The sequence below is a fragment of the Phasianus colchicus genome, chromosome 5 (genome assembly GCF_987193195.1).
Source record: "Phasianus colchicus chromosome 5, bPhaCol1.hap1.1, whole genome shotgun sequence".
Classification (NCBI taxonomy): Eukaryota; Metazoa; Chordata; class Aves; order Galliformes; family Phasianidae; genus Phasianus; species Phasianus colchicus.
This window is the reverse complement of record NC_143440.1, coordinates 5884469-5899976: the sequence shown is the minus strand read 5'-3', so window position 1 is coordinate 5899976 and position 15508 is coordinate 5884469. Positions and strand designations below refer to the sequence as shown.

The 15508-nt window shown below is 37.2% G+C and overlaps 1 long non-coding RNA gene across 1 annotated transcript in view; it reads left to right on the top strand.

Moving 5' to 3' along the window:
- The window catches only part of LOC149917673 (uncharacterized), a 53159-nt gene extending 38671 nt beyond the window's left edge, over positions 1-14488 (top strand). Inside the window, exons 4-5 of the long non-coding RNA XR_016466628.1 lie at positions 11903-12047; positions 14271-14488. This is a non-coding gene — a long non-coding RNA (uncharacterized LOC149917673). The remainder of the gene's footprint in view (positions 1-11902; positions 12048-14270) is intronic.
- The last annotated feature ends 1020 nt before the right edge of the window (positions 14489-15508 follow it).

The following is a 15508-nucleotide window of genomic DNA, read 5'->3' as shown; positions in this document are numbered from 1 at the left end:
CTTTTGTAAGGCTTTATAAGTCGTCTTCCTCTTTACGTAATTAAATGAAGTGAATATTCTTTTTCAAGCATTCTTCCTTAACAATATGGAGCAAAAATGATCTACATTGGGCTTGTCAGCTTTATAGTTATTATAAAGCATCTTAATGAGTTAATAATAATTCCACCTGAGGAAAATAACGCTGCCGTTTCATTAAGAGCTAAAACAAATCACTGGGGTGAAAAAAAAGACTGAAGCTGGTGTGGTGTAATTACATGACAGCAGCTGAGACAAATGTCATTTTCCTGAAAGAGAAACACAAAATAAATTTGCAAATTGATTTCAAGATAGTCTGTCAGCAATGAGCTGAGAGAATACTATGCCTGCACCGGTGCTGGTGTGATGGAGGGTACAGCTGTGATCGCAGTGTTAGAAGAGTGGAATACGAGCCAAGGTAACAACTGGACAAAATTCCAGCAGAGTAAGACACTGTGCAGCCATTGACTAACCCTTATGCTGAGCTTCTGAAATACTGTCAACGCGTCATACTTGACATAAAATCAAAGTGTTATTCCATACATCCTTCTGGCCCAGAAAGTCGCCTCAGAACTGAAGGATTAGAGTCAAGAACTTGGTCCTTGAATAGCACAAACCAGATCAGTTAAATCACCAAGAAAATAAGGAAATTGTTGGCTGCATTTGCCATCTGATAAAAGTTCCTGTATCAGCACTGTTGAGAGCCCATTTTTACAAACAGGAAGTTTGAGCTTTTTGTTTACAGCTGCTTCTACCAAAATTATATGCAGAATGATTACAGTATGTATTTTTAAATTGCCCTCCTGCTTTTGTGGTGCTTGGTGTGCACTGCTTGGTTACCTATAAGTGACTGTAACATGTTGCTCAAAGATATTAAGCAGAGTAAAACTTCAAAAAGAGTGGAAAAATGGGTGTGATTATAAAAAATCTGTGTGGTATCAGAATTTGTGCTGAGTATGAACTGAAACTATATATATATATATTTGTATGGGATTATTTAATTGCTTTGTTTTGTTTCTCTGGTTTAAGAGGTTGGATGGATGTGAATTGGAGCAAAATCTGAGAAAATCAAAACGTATAGCCTGCCTTCCTGTCCCTTTTGGTAGAATCTGCAACCTGTCTGGACTCTTGTAATGTGGTTTCCACCTTTGCTTGCCTCTGTTCGACCATGGTCAGAGTGCTGCCTTTGTTCTTTCATGCACACTATTGTTACACTGCTGTTTATGCGGTTTAAGGTGGAAGAATGGTCAAGATGTTCTTTGACATTTCCTTGTAATGATTATTTTAGTTAAAGAACATAATAAGGTGGTCCCTCTGCAAAATAAACAGCTGCAATTCACATACCTCTTATTATATAGTAATGCTATAAGCTGTTTCTGCACTGTGTTCCTTGCAGTTGAGGCACAACGTAATGTCTCTCAGTCAGAGCTGGAAGATGCTAACAGCAGAAGTCTTTCTTTCACCCATTCTACTTAAGAAACCTGAAAATAAAGCTCAGATGAAACATAAGTTTTGCTGGTGGATGATACTGGGAAGGCATTTTAGGTGAATTTTGCAGCTTTGTCATTGGCCTGTGGTTGGGTGTTCTGAGGAGACCCAGGAGAGTCTTTGTTGCTATTTCTGTGTATGGGAAGTTGTTTGGGGCTACCTTCAATTTTTTTCCTGAAATTACAGAGATTGTCAAGTTCTTGTCTCAGAGCATTTGAGATGACTGAATAGAAACCAGAACAGCAACAAGGGGTCCTTGTGTTGTACACTGCTTTTAAGATGAGGTTCTGAAGTTTGCTGGGATCACTTTTCAGTGTTGTCATTTCTCCTTACAAGCTCTTGGAATTACCCTTGTGTGTTTTGTCTGCTTGTATTTAAGGTTAGGAAGGTGCTTCAGAGTTTTTGCCTGTGAGTAGTGTACTTCTGGAGTTGTTCTGTATTTTTGCTCACTCTTGCAGTTTCGTGGAATCTTGCAGAGTCTCATTTCTTGTTGGAAAACAAGAAATGCTCAAATGAATGGCAAGTTGCTTACCAATGGATTTTAATGAAGATTGCTGCATTGTGCTGAGATTTAATTGGAGCAACTGTACTTATTTGTTGAATCTAGATGATCATTGTGGTCCTTTTCTACCCAGGCCAGTCTATGATTCAGTGATTCTACTAAGTGTATGTGGGTTGTTTTAACTTCTAGCAACAATGATTTTAATGTGAGATGCTGTTGTTAAGACTTTACCCTTGACATTGTGATGCCTTTTGATGAACTTTGAATTCTTTTCTGACAGCTCTGTTTGCAGTAGGCATTTAATAATCAAATGTTGTGAACAGTAGAAACAAGATTTCATAGCAAAGAGGATTAGGTCACTTATCACCTGGATTCTCGTGGTTTGCAAAAGAGTAGCCCCAACAGCACGCTGAATTACAGTTGGAATCCTGAGTCCGTGCACTGTTCAGGAGCTTTTATGTTCATCCAGACGTTAGATTACAACAGAGCAATGTTGTGAGGATGGTGAGCGTGTCTTTTGTCAGCGTGCAGATGTGTAGCAGTTGCTCACCATCTCTTCCTGTGAGAAGCAAGGTGTTTGCTTTGGACTGTTGCGAGCACCTCAGAGTTTGAGCTGTCCTTCACATGGTGTGTACAAGTAGAAGGAAAGTCAGTTATCTTGTAGGAGTTGTTCTGCTTCCTAACACGTTTATTTGTCATACATTTAATGGTGGCGTTCTAATTGGGACACAAAAAACCCACTATGATCTTGATGATGTACTTCTCCTGAAGGCTAAGAGCCTGACAGTAATTAAGTCATAGTTGCATAAATTTTACCTTTCTGGCTTTATAGTTTAGTTGTATTCTTGTGTATGAGAAAGTAAAACAAAGTCTCCATTATAACATATGCAGGTAGTGTATGTTTGCGTTTAAGCAATAATTAACTAATGAGGTGATAGAATGTGGAAGCAGCAAGAGGGAAGCATTTGCTTATGAGAATGGGGGTGAGAGGAGAGAGTTCTTAATGCTGTAATACATCTAGGAAATGCCCAACAAATACTGTAATTAAGAACAGCAAGCAAATTTGCTTTTTCATCAGTGGAAAATAAATCTATAGTGAGATCTGCCTTTATTCGGTTATGCAGACAGCTTTATTTTTGGTCTCGAATTTTCCAATATGGGTTATTCTGTTCCTTGAAACTGTAGAAGCTTACAGTTGTCTGTGACTTCTGCAAATGTTACGGTCAGTTAAGCAGGAGGAAAATGTTTTGATTGGAAGAATCCTGCTGAAATTTCAAACTCAACACTTCTGTGTTTGTTGTAGCAATAAAATGTAAGAACTTCATTCTTAGGTGCCAGGTGGGTGCTCTGTGCTGTGTGTGCATTCTTTGTCAGTAGGGCAAAAAATACATGTGTAAACGTGCTCTAGTCTGTTTTCATGTGAGGTTGAATGGCTGCCTTTAATAATTAGAACTGTACTGAATTTTTGTAATAGTCAGGATTGAGTTAGAAGATCGCTTTCTGACAGAATCTGCTTACAAAGATACTCTGTGTGTTTTATAAAGGCAAGCTGACGTTCTTAAAAGAAGAAATCTTTTACAGCGTGCAAGTTCTTTAAGATATGGTGATGCATTGGGGTTTAACCCAGCAGATCACTGAGCGTCACGTGGCTGTTCATTCACTGCCCCCATCTCAGTGAGATGGAGAGGAGAAATGAGGGAAAAAATGAGATAGAGAAAAAGAAAAGCATAATAATTATGGCATGTATATCTACATATACACACAGATACTTGTAATCTAGACTTATAACAACGGATGCGCAAGCAATTGCTCATCTCCTCTTGAGGTCTTGAAACAGTAAACGTTCGGTGCAGAAAGTCTATACCAAATTAACTTGAAAAACTGATGCTTTCCAGCTTCAGGTGAGACAATTATTCATTGATCTTTTGTACATTTCAAGTGTGCAAAAACTCACCTCTGGAAGACTGATATTTGTAGATAAAATTGATATGGCTTACTGGGCTCTGTTAGTGGCTCTTAGATGTAGTAAATTTGATGTTGTTAATGATCTTCTGCATATGGAAGTTCTACTTCTGCTGAATTTACCTGTCATTAACAGCTTGCTGCATTGTGAAATCATTAAATAGCAGCCTTTAACATATTTAACTCTGGTTTTTGAAAAGCTGAACTTCCTAATTGGGACTCATACATGTATGAACCCTTGGTGTCTGGTGCTGACTTGAGAATAAAACTTCAGTTATTACTTACAGGGCCTGCCTTACAGCATAAGATCACATGGCAGTGCCTTCTGCTTTCAGTATTTTACCAGTGCTGTGGTACAACTGGGTCTGGTTAATACCTGTTCAGATACAAGACAGAGTAAGGAAAATGTGTTTATTATTTCAGATCAGCCCTTTTTTACAAGGCATCGATTGGTTACTTGGTGGTGAATGTTGGGTTCTATTGCAGATGTGATGCCATCCATGCAGTAATGGATGGAAATACATTAAAGGAGCAGCATAACAATTTATTTCACAGGGCAAAGGTCAAGAGAGTGCTGATTCCATATTACAAATCTAACAAAACTGAAGTGGCAGAAGCATTCTTTGAAGGCTTAAGCAGATGAGGGATGTTCAGTTTTCTGTTACAAAACCTAAATCAGAGAGCACTGAAATCTGTTGAATTTTGGAATAGTTGAGAGTAAGAATGTGAATTCTGTTTGTAACAGAAAAAAACTTGTTCTCATTCCATCCCTCTACTACTCGCATCTGCTCCACATGTCGAAGTAGGAAAAGAGTCATTTGTTGCTCCGTTAATTGCAAAACTGTATTTGTCAGACACCAGTTCTGAATCAGCTCTCATACCTGTTACCGTGCTTTCAATAACAAGACTGCAGTTAGGGTTGGTTTGTAGGGAGGCTAGATGAATTGAAAGGGAGTGGATTGGGATAGTATAGCTGCTGGACAGAAACACCTATTTTAAAAGATGATCATCCTATGAAGTATGCCAGTTTTCCCACCTTGTGTATGTGACCTGAGGAGCTATGTTAAGATAAGCTTAAGATAATGGCAGGACAAGGGGAAATGGCTTTAAGTTGAGGGAGGGAGGATTTAGGTTGAGTATCAGGGGAAGTTCTTTACAGAGTGAATGGTGAGGTGCTGGAACAGGCTGCCCAGAGAGGCTGTGGACACCCCTCTTCCTGGAGGTGTTCAAGGCCAGTTGGATGAGGTCCTGGGCAGCCTGGTCTAATATTTAATAGGGAGGTTGGTGGCCCTGCATATGGTGGAGGGGTTGGAGCTTCATGATCTTTGAGGGTCCCTTCCTACCCAAGCCATTCTATGATTTTCTGATTCTAAGCTCAAATGCTAGTGTCTTGGGAATCAAAGCAGAGTTTCTCTTTGCCATCCCTATTTACAGTTGCTTAACTAGGATCTGTAGTATCAGAAAGAAACCTGGGATATAATTGGAGTAAATGCAATTAAATTCTTCTGTAAAATAGTCAATTTAAAACCCTTTATGTCTTGAGCGATCATGGAAAGAGTGACATAAAATGATTATTTAACGGATGTATTTGGGATCTCTGCTTGATTACTATAAAAAGATTCCTTCATAAGACATTGTATGGAGTTGGCTGATATTTGCTGAAATACTCCTGTTGAAACTTTCTGGTGTGGAATATTGCTTCCAGTATTTCATCATACCTTTAAAAACTTATGAAGTTTCAATCTACAAGTTTTGGACTCCTTCATAGTGCTTTTCTGTAGCCATTTGAAGTATTACTTCTGCCTTTCAGTCTTGCACTGAGACTTCATTTGGTGGTCTCATTCTCTACTGATCTAATTTTCTCATTTGTTTCCTTTAATATTATAGTGCTTATCATTGATTGTGTCTGTTAGTATCTCTGAAATTCTATAGAAAGATGGCTATTGCTTTCCTTTTAGCAAGTTGCTGCAGCTACTTCAAGCCGACAAATAAAAGTTTGCTTTCTCCAAAAACCTCAGTAGCCACTGCTTTGCTTTTTTGATACAGATCAAACTAGAAAGTTTATCATTATTGTCTTGAGGATTGTGTACTTGAAAGAGAAGGGCTTGTGGACTTAAAAGCTTCTTTTTGCCACAAGTGTTGTGTTTAATAGAAGATGTTATGGTGGATTGCATGTCTTGCTTTACTGAATTCACTAAGTAGGGAACCGGTTCTCTGGGTGTCTTTGTTCCACTTTGGGATAATGTTGCCTGAAGATCATAACTGTGAAATACACCTCAAGTTCTTCACTAAACTCCAGTTTTATACAGACTTCAGGAGAGAGAACGTAATTGCTAATAGAACAAGTTAAACGTGCTTAAAAAGCTCTCTGTGTGTTTTTTGTTTGTGGAAAATACTCTTCCTTTATTTAATTCTGGAATTTTCCCAAGAAATTATTGGAAGTTGTCATATAAGAAGAGTAATAAAGAGCATATTCTAGGAACTTGTTTCACAGATTGTACCAGTTACCCCCAAGAATATGCTGCTCCACTAGCATATGTTTTATAACTTTCATAGAGTAATTTTCAAGATGGTAATGTGGAGTTTACACTTCTGTGAACCTGTTAGCTATATTTTCCAGCTCTTAACTCTCTTGCCAAAGCAGCATTTGTTTCATGCAGATTTTTGCATCAGGCTTCCAACTTCTTCCTCAGGCTAGATGTTGGCCTAGTGCAAGTGGAGCTGAGAACACACAATGATGAGAGAATGGAGTGGTGTTCCCACTGATGTTTAACGACTCGTAGTTGCAGCATTGTGATCAGACTGTATTGTGTTAGTGTGCATGTGAGTCTAGGATGTACAGCCTTCTGCAGCTCTGCATGTAGTCTCTTCAGTTTTTTGTGATGGCTATTGTCTCCGAACATATGGAGATCTACAGATGATAATTGTCCTCTTGCATATGAAGTTAGAGACTCCCTCTACTGTGTAGAACAAATTAAACATTTGCTAGTTAACATGAGAGGTTTTTTTATGTTAAAAAATTCTTTTTATATTTATAAAAAATAGAAACATAATGCACTCCTAAACAAATTCTCAGAAGATAACCATTAAGAAAGATGATGAAAATGCTTGACTGAGATTGCATATGTGTTAATGCTAATATCAGACAATGAAAAAAAAATCAAACCTTATGTCCACATCCTGCTCATAATATTTAACATATACAGCTGAGATGATTTATGGAAGACTGTCTCAAACTTGTCTATTAGACATTTTACTGGAAATTTTTTAATGTAGTAAAGGACCAGTGATTACTTGAGAATGACTATTCTTCAGTAAGTCTTGTCTCACAGGAGACTTGTTAACAGGCTTGGAGCTTGTTATTATCTTCAAGAGAACATAGCAAGGAATTAAATAACAAAGCTACAAAGCCCATCGTTTTGAACAGATTGATGCTTTTGTTTTCTGTAGCAGAAACGTTACGTATAGAAGAAAACAGCACTTCCAAAGAGCATCGCTTTTCTGAGGACTCTATGGATTCTGCACTTAATTCAGTAAATCTGTCAAGCCCAGCCCGTCGAAATTCCACTGAATATCGTACTTCGGGGAGTGCAGCATATTACAGGAATTCCTTTCAGCCAGTGACTGCTACCTCAAATTCAGCCCCGATCCTGCGCCGGCTGTCACTGAGCTCTGCTGGGAACAGCAGTTACTATGAAGTCAGTAGGAATCGAATACAGAGGAGGATTGAAGGTATGCCTGAACTTTCCAAAGTATGTAACAGCTTTTATGAACATGCAAAGTCCGTGAGTTATGAACAAAGAAGTTCTTTGCCACAGAAAATACGTTACATATGGAGTGAGATGTTGTGCTGTTGCCAAGCACATCAGGCTTGCTAATGTAACTTCAAATGCAGAACTTAAGCGTGCTAGAACTAATACCATGGTACAAGCCAGAGGAGTCTTGTCTGCTGCTCTTTCCTCTCACTGCTGTCGTGGACCCTGCAACAGGCTGGATTGGACAGTGCTGGTTAAACACAGCTTGTTTCCTGAGCATTTTATCAATTATTTCTGTATTGCTGATATACAGATATAGGGTTTTTTCCTGTTCCTCTGCACAGTTGAATTTCCATTTGCCACTTTCCCAGATACTGGCATCTTGGGACCTGGGAACCAAACACAAGTCAAACGAATCCCTCTAGGTATGTCATAATGCTGGTTTTTATGTTGCTGTAATTATCTGCAGTTGTATAGAGTATTTAAGACAAATGGAACTGTTTGGTATTACGGTTTGGTACATGAAAGAAAATAAAACATCCTTTATTTTAATATATGACAAAGAATGAATAATAAAAGCCTATTGTTAAGAATGTCATATGTAAAATGAAATGTGTTAGTCCTGTACAGACTAGTGATACTTCTTCTTTTCACAATATTCTTACGCTGAAAGCTGCAAGTTCCACAACTGGACCAGATCTGAATTCACTTAAAAGGGAACCTTCAAGAATATTGAATAAGGGGGTGGTGATGGTTTACCAAAGCAAATGGTGATGTGGCAAGTTCTGTGATTGACTTATGGTTCCAGTCTGCACAGATACAAAGCTCCAAGGCCAAAATTTTGCTAGAAGAAGTGAAGTCAATCACATTCTCTTCTCATGAATACTATTTACATTTTGTAAAAACAAGTGAGAAGCAAAAACATCTGTGAACTGATCGGTGAACTGTCACCCAGTCATAACAACATTCACACAGTATTACATAATCTTGTATACACCTAAAATACATTGGGAATTTCCCTCAAGAAGCATTGATCAGTTTTTATCTTTCTGCCATTCAACAAGACCTGGACAGGGTGGAAAGGGAGAGAAAAAACCTTATGAGGTTCAACAAGGGCAAGTGCAGAGTCCTACATCTGGGGAAGAATAACTGCATGTATCAGTACAGGTTAGGGTCTGGCTTGCTGGAAAGAAGCACTGCAGAGAAAGGCCTGGGTGTCCCTGTAGACAGCAGGGTGACCACAAACCAGCAATGTGGCCTTGTGGTCAAGAAGGCCAATGGTATCCTGGGATGCATTAAAAAGAATGTGGCCAGCAGGTTCAGTGAGGTGATCTCCCCTCTCTTCTCTACCTTGGTGAGGCCACATCTGGAGTGCTGTGTCCAGTTCTGGGCTCCTCACTTCAAGAAATACAGAACTTCTGGAGAGAGCCCAGTGGAGGGCCACAGAGATGATGAGGGGCCTGGAGCATCTCCTGTATGAGGAAAGGCTGAGACCTGGGGCTGTTCAGCCTGAAGAAGAGAAGGCTGAGAGAGGATATTATCAATGCTTATAAATACCAAAAGGGTGGGAGTCAAGCAGATGGGGCCAGGCTCTTGCCTGTGGAGCCCAATGACAGAACAAGGAGCAGGGGACACAAACTGGAATAAATGACGTTCCATTTGAACACAAGGAAGAACTTCTTTACTGTGAGGGTGACAGTGCCCAGGAACAGACTGCCCAGAGAGGTGGTGGAGTCTCCTCTGGAGATATTCAAAACTCATCTGGATGTTTTCCTGTAACTTACTGTAGGGAACCAGCTTTGTTAGACTCAATGACTTGCAGAGATTCTTTCCAACCACTGCAGTTCCCCCTTGAGAAAATGTCTTTCTCCAATTTTTCAGTTTAAAAGGAAATTACATCCTAATTCAAAAAGTCTTGTTTATTTTTAGGAAGAGACAGATCTCTTGGTAAATAATGACAGAACAGTCTGTCTGAGCTTTCATAATACCTTTACTGAAGAACTGATTAGAATTTCTCCAACACATACATATGAGAGTTTACCTGATAAGAAACATCTGGAATGACCACAAATCCATTTCCTATCTTCTGAAAGCAAAGTATTATTTACTAACCAGCTAACTGCAGGAGAAGACTCTTAACAGAATAGAAATTTATGTTCTTAACATGCTCCTTTTTGAAGAAAATGGTAGAAAAGAAAGAAGTGAGGAATAGAGGATACTTAAACCAACCTGGATCCACTAGAAAACTTCAAAGTAGGGACAGTTACAAAAGCTCAGCTATTCCATTGAGGGAGTAAGCACAAAAAGAAAGACTGAAGCCTTTAGCTAGCAGTTTGTCAGAAAACAGTCTTAAATATGCGCAAGGGTGGAAAGAGACTTCCTATTTCCTTAAATGCAAGCAGATTGAAACAGTTTCTTTTGATTTCTGTATCTATGATTTTCATAAGCAGTTACAAGAACGGTGTTCTCAGATTGGATATTATGAGTAAATGCTTGTGTTGCATTTAAGGAAATAATAAACAGCAACTATTTCTCATCCAAGAAAAAGACAAACACGTAAACTGAATGAGCAGCTTATATACATATATCCCCTAGATATCTGCAGCACTCCCATGGTGTTGGCAGAAATGGCAGAGAATTCATAGAGATGCATACCTCCTCAAGCAGAAAGCAGAGGTTACTAAGGCACACTACCCCAGGTATCACCAATAGCAGTAGAAGCTTGTGCTTAGGCAACTCAAGTACACCTTTCACCCCCCACACGAATATTAAACATTACCATCATAGCATCCCCCCCCCCCCCTTTATTTTTTCTTTCTTTCCTTTTAAATTGTCTTTATCTCAGGCCCACGAGATGCGTGGAAATCACATTTGGATTTTCCAGTCATGAGTAAAAACAGATTTTTAGAAACATTTTTGTGCTGTTGTTTTTGTTTTTAAACTAAATAAAAAAGAAATTAATTCACAATTGTCTCCATTTATTATTGATATTTAAGTTTTGAATTGAAATCTGCTTTTTCCCATTCTGGGCATGCAAAGTAGTATAACACTGTCTTGTCCATGCAATTTAATATGTAAAGAGTAAACGTTTTGCCTGGTAAACTGGCCACAACTCACTGTATTTTTTGCTATCCAACAATTTGTCTACAGTAACTTCGAGTTTCCCATTCCACGTCCTTCATATGATATCTCCTTTTTCTCCCAAGTAGTAATAAGGGTCAGAAATACTACTTTCATTTTTCAGAATTTTAGTAATAGTATTTAGTATTTAGATTGTTCCCTAGGGAAGGGATGATTGAACAGGAAACAGCACAACACCTGTATTTTATAGCCTTTGTTCCTTGGTTACTTTTTTGATTAAGATAACTATATACATACTATAATATGGAAGGGGGGTGAAGGGGGAGGAGGGAATTATTTTTCCCCAACAATGTATTTTTGTAAATGCTGTAACATTTTTGCTCTTTCACGTTTTCCCTCCTGCCCTCAGACTCATTTTTGCTGACAACCCTGTGCTCTCAAAGCCATGTTCTAGGCTAATATTATAACAGGGAAGCTCTCTATAGGTGCCAGTTGCTTCTCTTTTCTTATCATCAATTTTTAGTTAGTTTTAGCATCATAATAGAGAAGAATTATTTTCCTTACTTGCCACCAACCACTTCTCACTTCTGACACTCTACCAAACTGATGGATGTTCTACATAAAGCAACACTTTCCTTCTTCCCTTTTGATTTAGTAGATTTTTTTTTTTATTTTAATGTTTGTTTCAGTCTACATATTGAAATAGGTTTTACTGGGCACCTTTACTTCTCAAACTTTCTGCATTCAGGTTTGTAAAGAAAGGCAGACTTTTCTTCTCCAAGATCAGACAGACAGCACATTCTTTGGCCAACAAATTCTTGTTTCTTAACAATACTGACATTTTGCTCTGCCAAGCATTTAAAACTGCATTCCTTTTAGAGACCTTCTCTTCGTTACAGTCTATATGTAACTGTGATACATATTTTCTCTGTATTTGGGAAAACCTAATAACAGAGACAATTTACCACCAAAAATATTTGCAGTCATAGACTTTTTCCTACTTTTCCAGTACTTGTTTGATACTTTCTTTTTCTAGTAAGCAAAAATTCTAAGCCCTTGTCCTCCAGTAACTGTCTTTCATTTTCTGATACATTCAAAGATAACCTTTGGAGGCATGCCTTTTTCTGGGAAGCCAAGTTCTAACAGCAGAAAAAAATTTCAAAGGCTGTATGGAGAGCATCAACTACAATGGCAATAATATCACTGACCTTGCTAGAAGGAAGAAATTGGAACCTTCTAATGTGGTAAGAACATAACTTTATCATCATCTAAACTTCTGCTTCTCCTTCTAAGGAAAGTTTGTGAGTGTGTGTGACAGATGTTCTGAAATCATATAATATATAAAACAAAGTTTGTCACATGCCTAAAGGTTTCATTATACATACTTCTATGATTTTTTTGTTTGTTTGTTTCTAATATCTGGGAACCTGTTTCTGCTGGGATTTAAGTTTCAGCTTTACAGAATTAGCCTTCAGCATCAGATGAATGTTTTTTAAAAGAAAACCAGTAGATCAGTATATACATTTTTGCTTTCATCTTATAGTAACCCAAAACTAGGATGGACAATATTTATTGTTAAATCAATTGCAGTGTGTCAAGGATCTAAATCCTGTTATCTTCCATCCCCACAGAGCAAGTTGCGTGGGTGTGCAAAATCATTAGAAAGGGAAGGCTCAGAGCCATTTTATGGGAGCTCCGTAAAGCATCAAGATACTAAACTTTGAAACTGTTATTTAGCTTATTAACATTACAGGGATTATTAACATTACATTCTATTTTTTTCTCTCCAAAGCATTCATAGTTGCTTTCATGTTTAAACTTGTGTCTTTCTGTAAGGGTTGATCAGGAAATCACTTTAATTTCTGTATTTTTAAGAATCTAGGCGTTCCTAAAATAGTTGGTGGATTACATGAGCAATGTGGGTAGGAAATAAATGTATTATGACCCTGAATTTGAGATAGATCTGTTCAAGGCTTTCTTCTGTACAGTACTGCAGCCTTCACAAAGCCCTGCTCACAGTACGTATAGTTTGATTACTGCTTTTTTTCTTTATGTATTTTGCATAGTACATAACAGTAATGAAGAATAAGATATAAGATAAACATGTACAGTAGAAATAAAGTGCAATGATTCTTCTTGGACAGATGTGCAACTTCTGAGATGTCTGTAGGACAAATTCCAGCTTTTGAAAAGCATAGCACAGCTAACAGTTCTGTAGAGTGTCTATAAACTCCTCTTTCTGGTTTATTTGGATGTGAATTTTCTGTTTGCTTGTTTTGTTTGTTAGTTGATTACATTCTGTTGCCTGTGACATTAAAGCAAAATCTACATATGTAGATTTGGTAGTGTTAGAGGTTTACCACTAAACTGTGGCATGCTAGTTTAATCTGATGATTCACTTCTGAGAATATAAAAACAGAAGTGAACTTTGCTTTCAGATGAATTATTTAAATTTCTTCCGCTCTTCAAAAACAGAATCAGTTTCACTTATGAAATCAACATGGATGTTTATGTTTCTTAAAAAAAATTTTATTCTTCTAGTTTTGAACCTGATTTAGCATGAAAAATACTAAGCTGAAACTACTATTTTTGTTAACCACGTTTATGTTAATGGCACTTAAGCAATCCAACCAGGATCAAAGCTCCATTGTAGGAACTGTGCAGATGCATAGCAGTAGACATATCCTGCCCTAAAGAAAAAGCAAAAATAAATAACGTAATGAAATGGAACACAAAGTAATTGGTAAAGTTATAAGAAGCATCATAGGGGGAAAAAAAAAATAGATGGACAAAGAATAAAAAAGAGGTTTGAGACAAAAATAAAAATGTTCTTACTGTCAGATTTCAGAAGTTGTACAAGGAAAAGGAGTAAAAAATTGAATTTATACAACGAGGATGACCAGAAAATCTAAGAAGTTAATCTTGATTTTACATTGAACAAAATCAGAATGAATAAAAATACTTAGGTCTCACAAATACGTATGTTATGATCATAAATGCACCATTAAGAGTCTTTCAACATCTTCTTAAGCAATTTATCCATTTTATCTTTCGAGGGTAACAATGTGGAGCAAAGAGGTTTTGCAGTCCTCTGTGATAGAACAAGTGGCAGCAAACCTTTGAGGAGAAAGAGTAAGATGGATGGCCTTAAACAGTTTTTGCTTTTATTAATGGAGCCTGATTTGTTTTCACAGAAATGAGGCAAATAATAAACATACACAGAAAGGAGAGTAGGAGATAGAAGGACAACAAGAAAAAAAAAAATGGAGTGTCAAATTCTCTCCCAAATGGACTTGCAAGAGTTGACAGTGACTTACTAGAGCATTAATTTCTTCTTTACAGCTTTATTCAGGTCTAAGACAGAAAAAAAGAACATGCACACGAGTCTTCCAATCCATATTTTCTATGTTATTTAAAGTAATAAGGTTATGTATGGTATTTTAGGTTGGTTTCATTTACATTTGCAGGTACTAAAATCTAACAAGTTTCTCAAAACCTGTAACAGAAAAATGCTGAGAAGAATCAAATTTATTGCTCTCTCTCTTCACATACATTGGGCTTATGATCCTCCCACTTCAGTGGCTGCTCTTCCATGTATTACTGAGTGCAATCATGCACAAATATAAGGTAAACATTTTCTTTAAAGTATTTATAGTATGTTGCGCTCAAATAAATATTTGAGAAAATAAAGAAATAACCTGACAGCTATTAATCAGAGTTTTATTGCCTTTAATATATGATCCATCCTGATATAGCAATTATTGTTGTTTTAGTAAATGCATTACCTCACTTTTACAGGTTTATTTTCAGCCAGTATATATATCCTTTTGCTCAACACAACAGAGAACTTTCCAATAGCCAAAAAACATTCTGCCTTTAAATTAAATTAATCTTCTTGGAAATATTACTCTTCCAACTCTCCTGTTCTGTATGTCAGCTACTGCTCAAAGCTGTCTACTGTTCCTCCTGTTAACCATACAGTTATTAAAACTTGGTATATGAATACCTTTTCATCATATTTATCCACAATAAATGAATGAGACTTCTCCCCATAGAATCTTTCTATGAAACTTTCCATCCCTCTGTCTTTCTGCTAAATCTCAAATAATCTGAACTGCAGTTCATTTAGATATTAGACCTCAGGTTCAGATAACATCCTTGAGGTAATAAAATGTTATTGTCTGACAGATCTAAAGTGATGTTTTTCCTGTAGAAAATTCCATGGGGCACTTACACTGAAACTGAGAAGTGTTTTTCCTTCTCTTGCTGAGTGAGGGTTTAAATAGGAAATGCATATACACAGAGCAAAATTTGGAAGGTAACATTTCCCATCAGGTCTTTTCAGTATTACAGAGCAAGAAAAAGATTTTTAAGACTTGCATGTGCTGATTAAGGTGATTGAATTTTTTCTACTATTATTTTCCTTTTAGTTTAGCAATAAAGAAATACATTAAAAAAATGCAGTAGGGGAAAGATCTGCCCATGGATTTGTTGTATTTGTGCATATCTAAATAGCAGTACAGGCATCTTGTCATCCCAAGGACACCATGGAGTATTCATATAATATAAAGAGAGATGATGGGGATTTTCTAATAACTAAATTGGAAATCAGAAATGTTACTTTTTTTTTTTTTTCCCAATTTACCAGTTTGCAAGCAATGCCTCCTTTTCCATAAAGACAGCTCTTCAAGAAAGCCCATTTCTA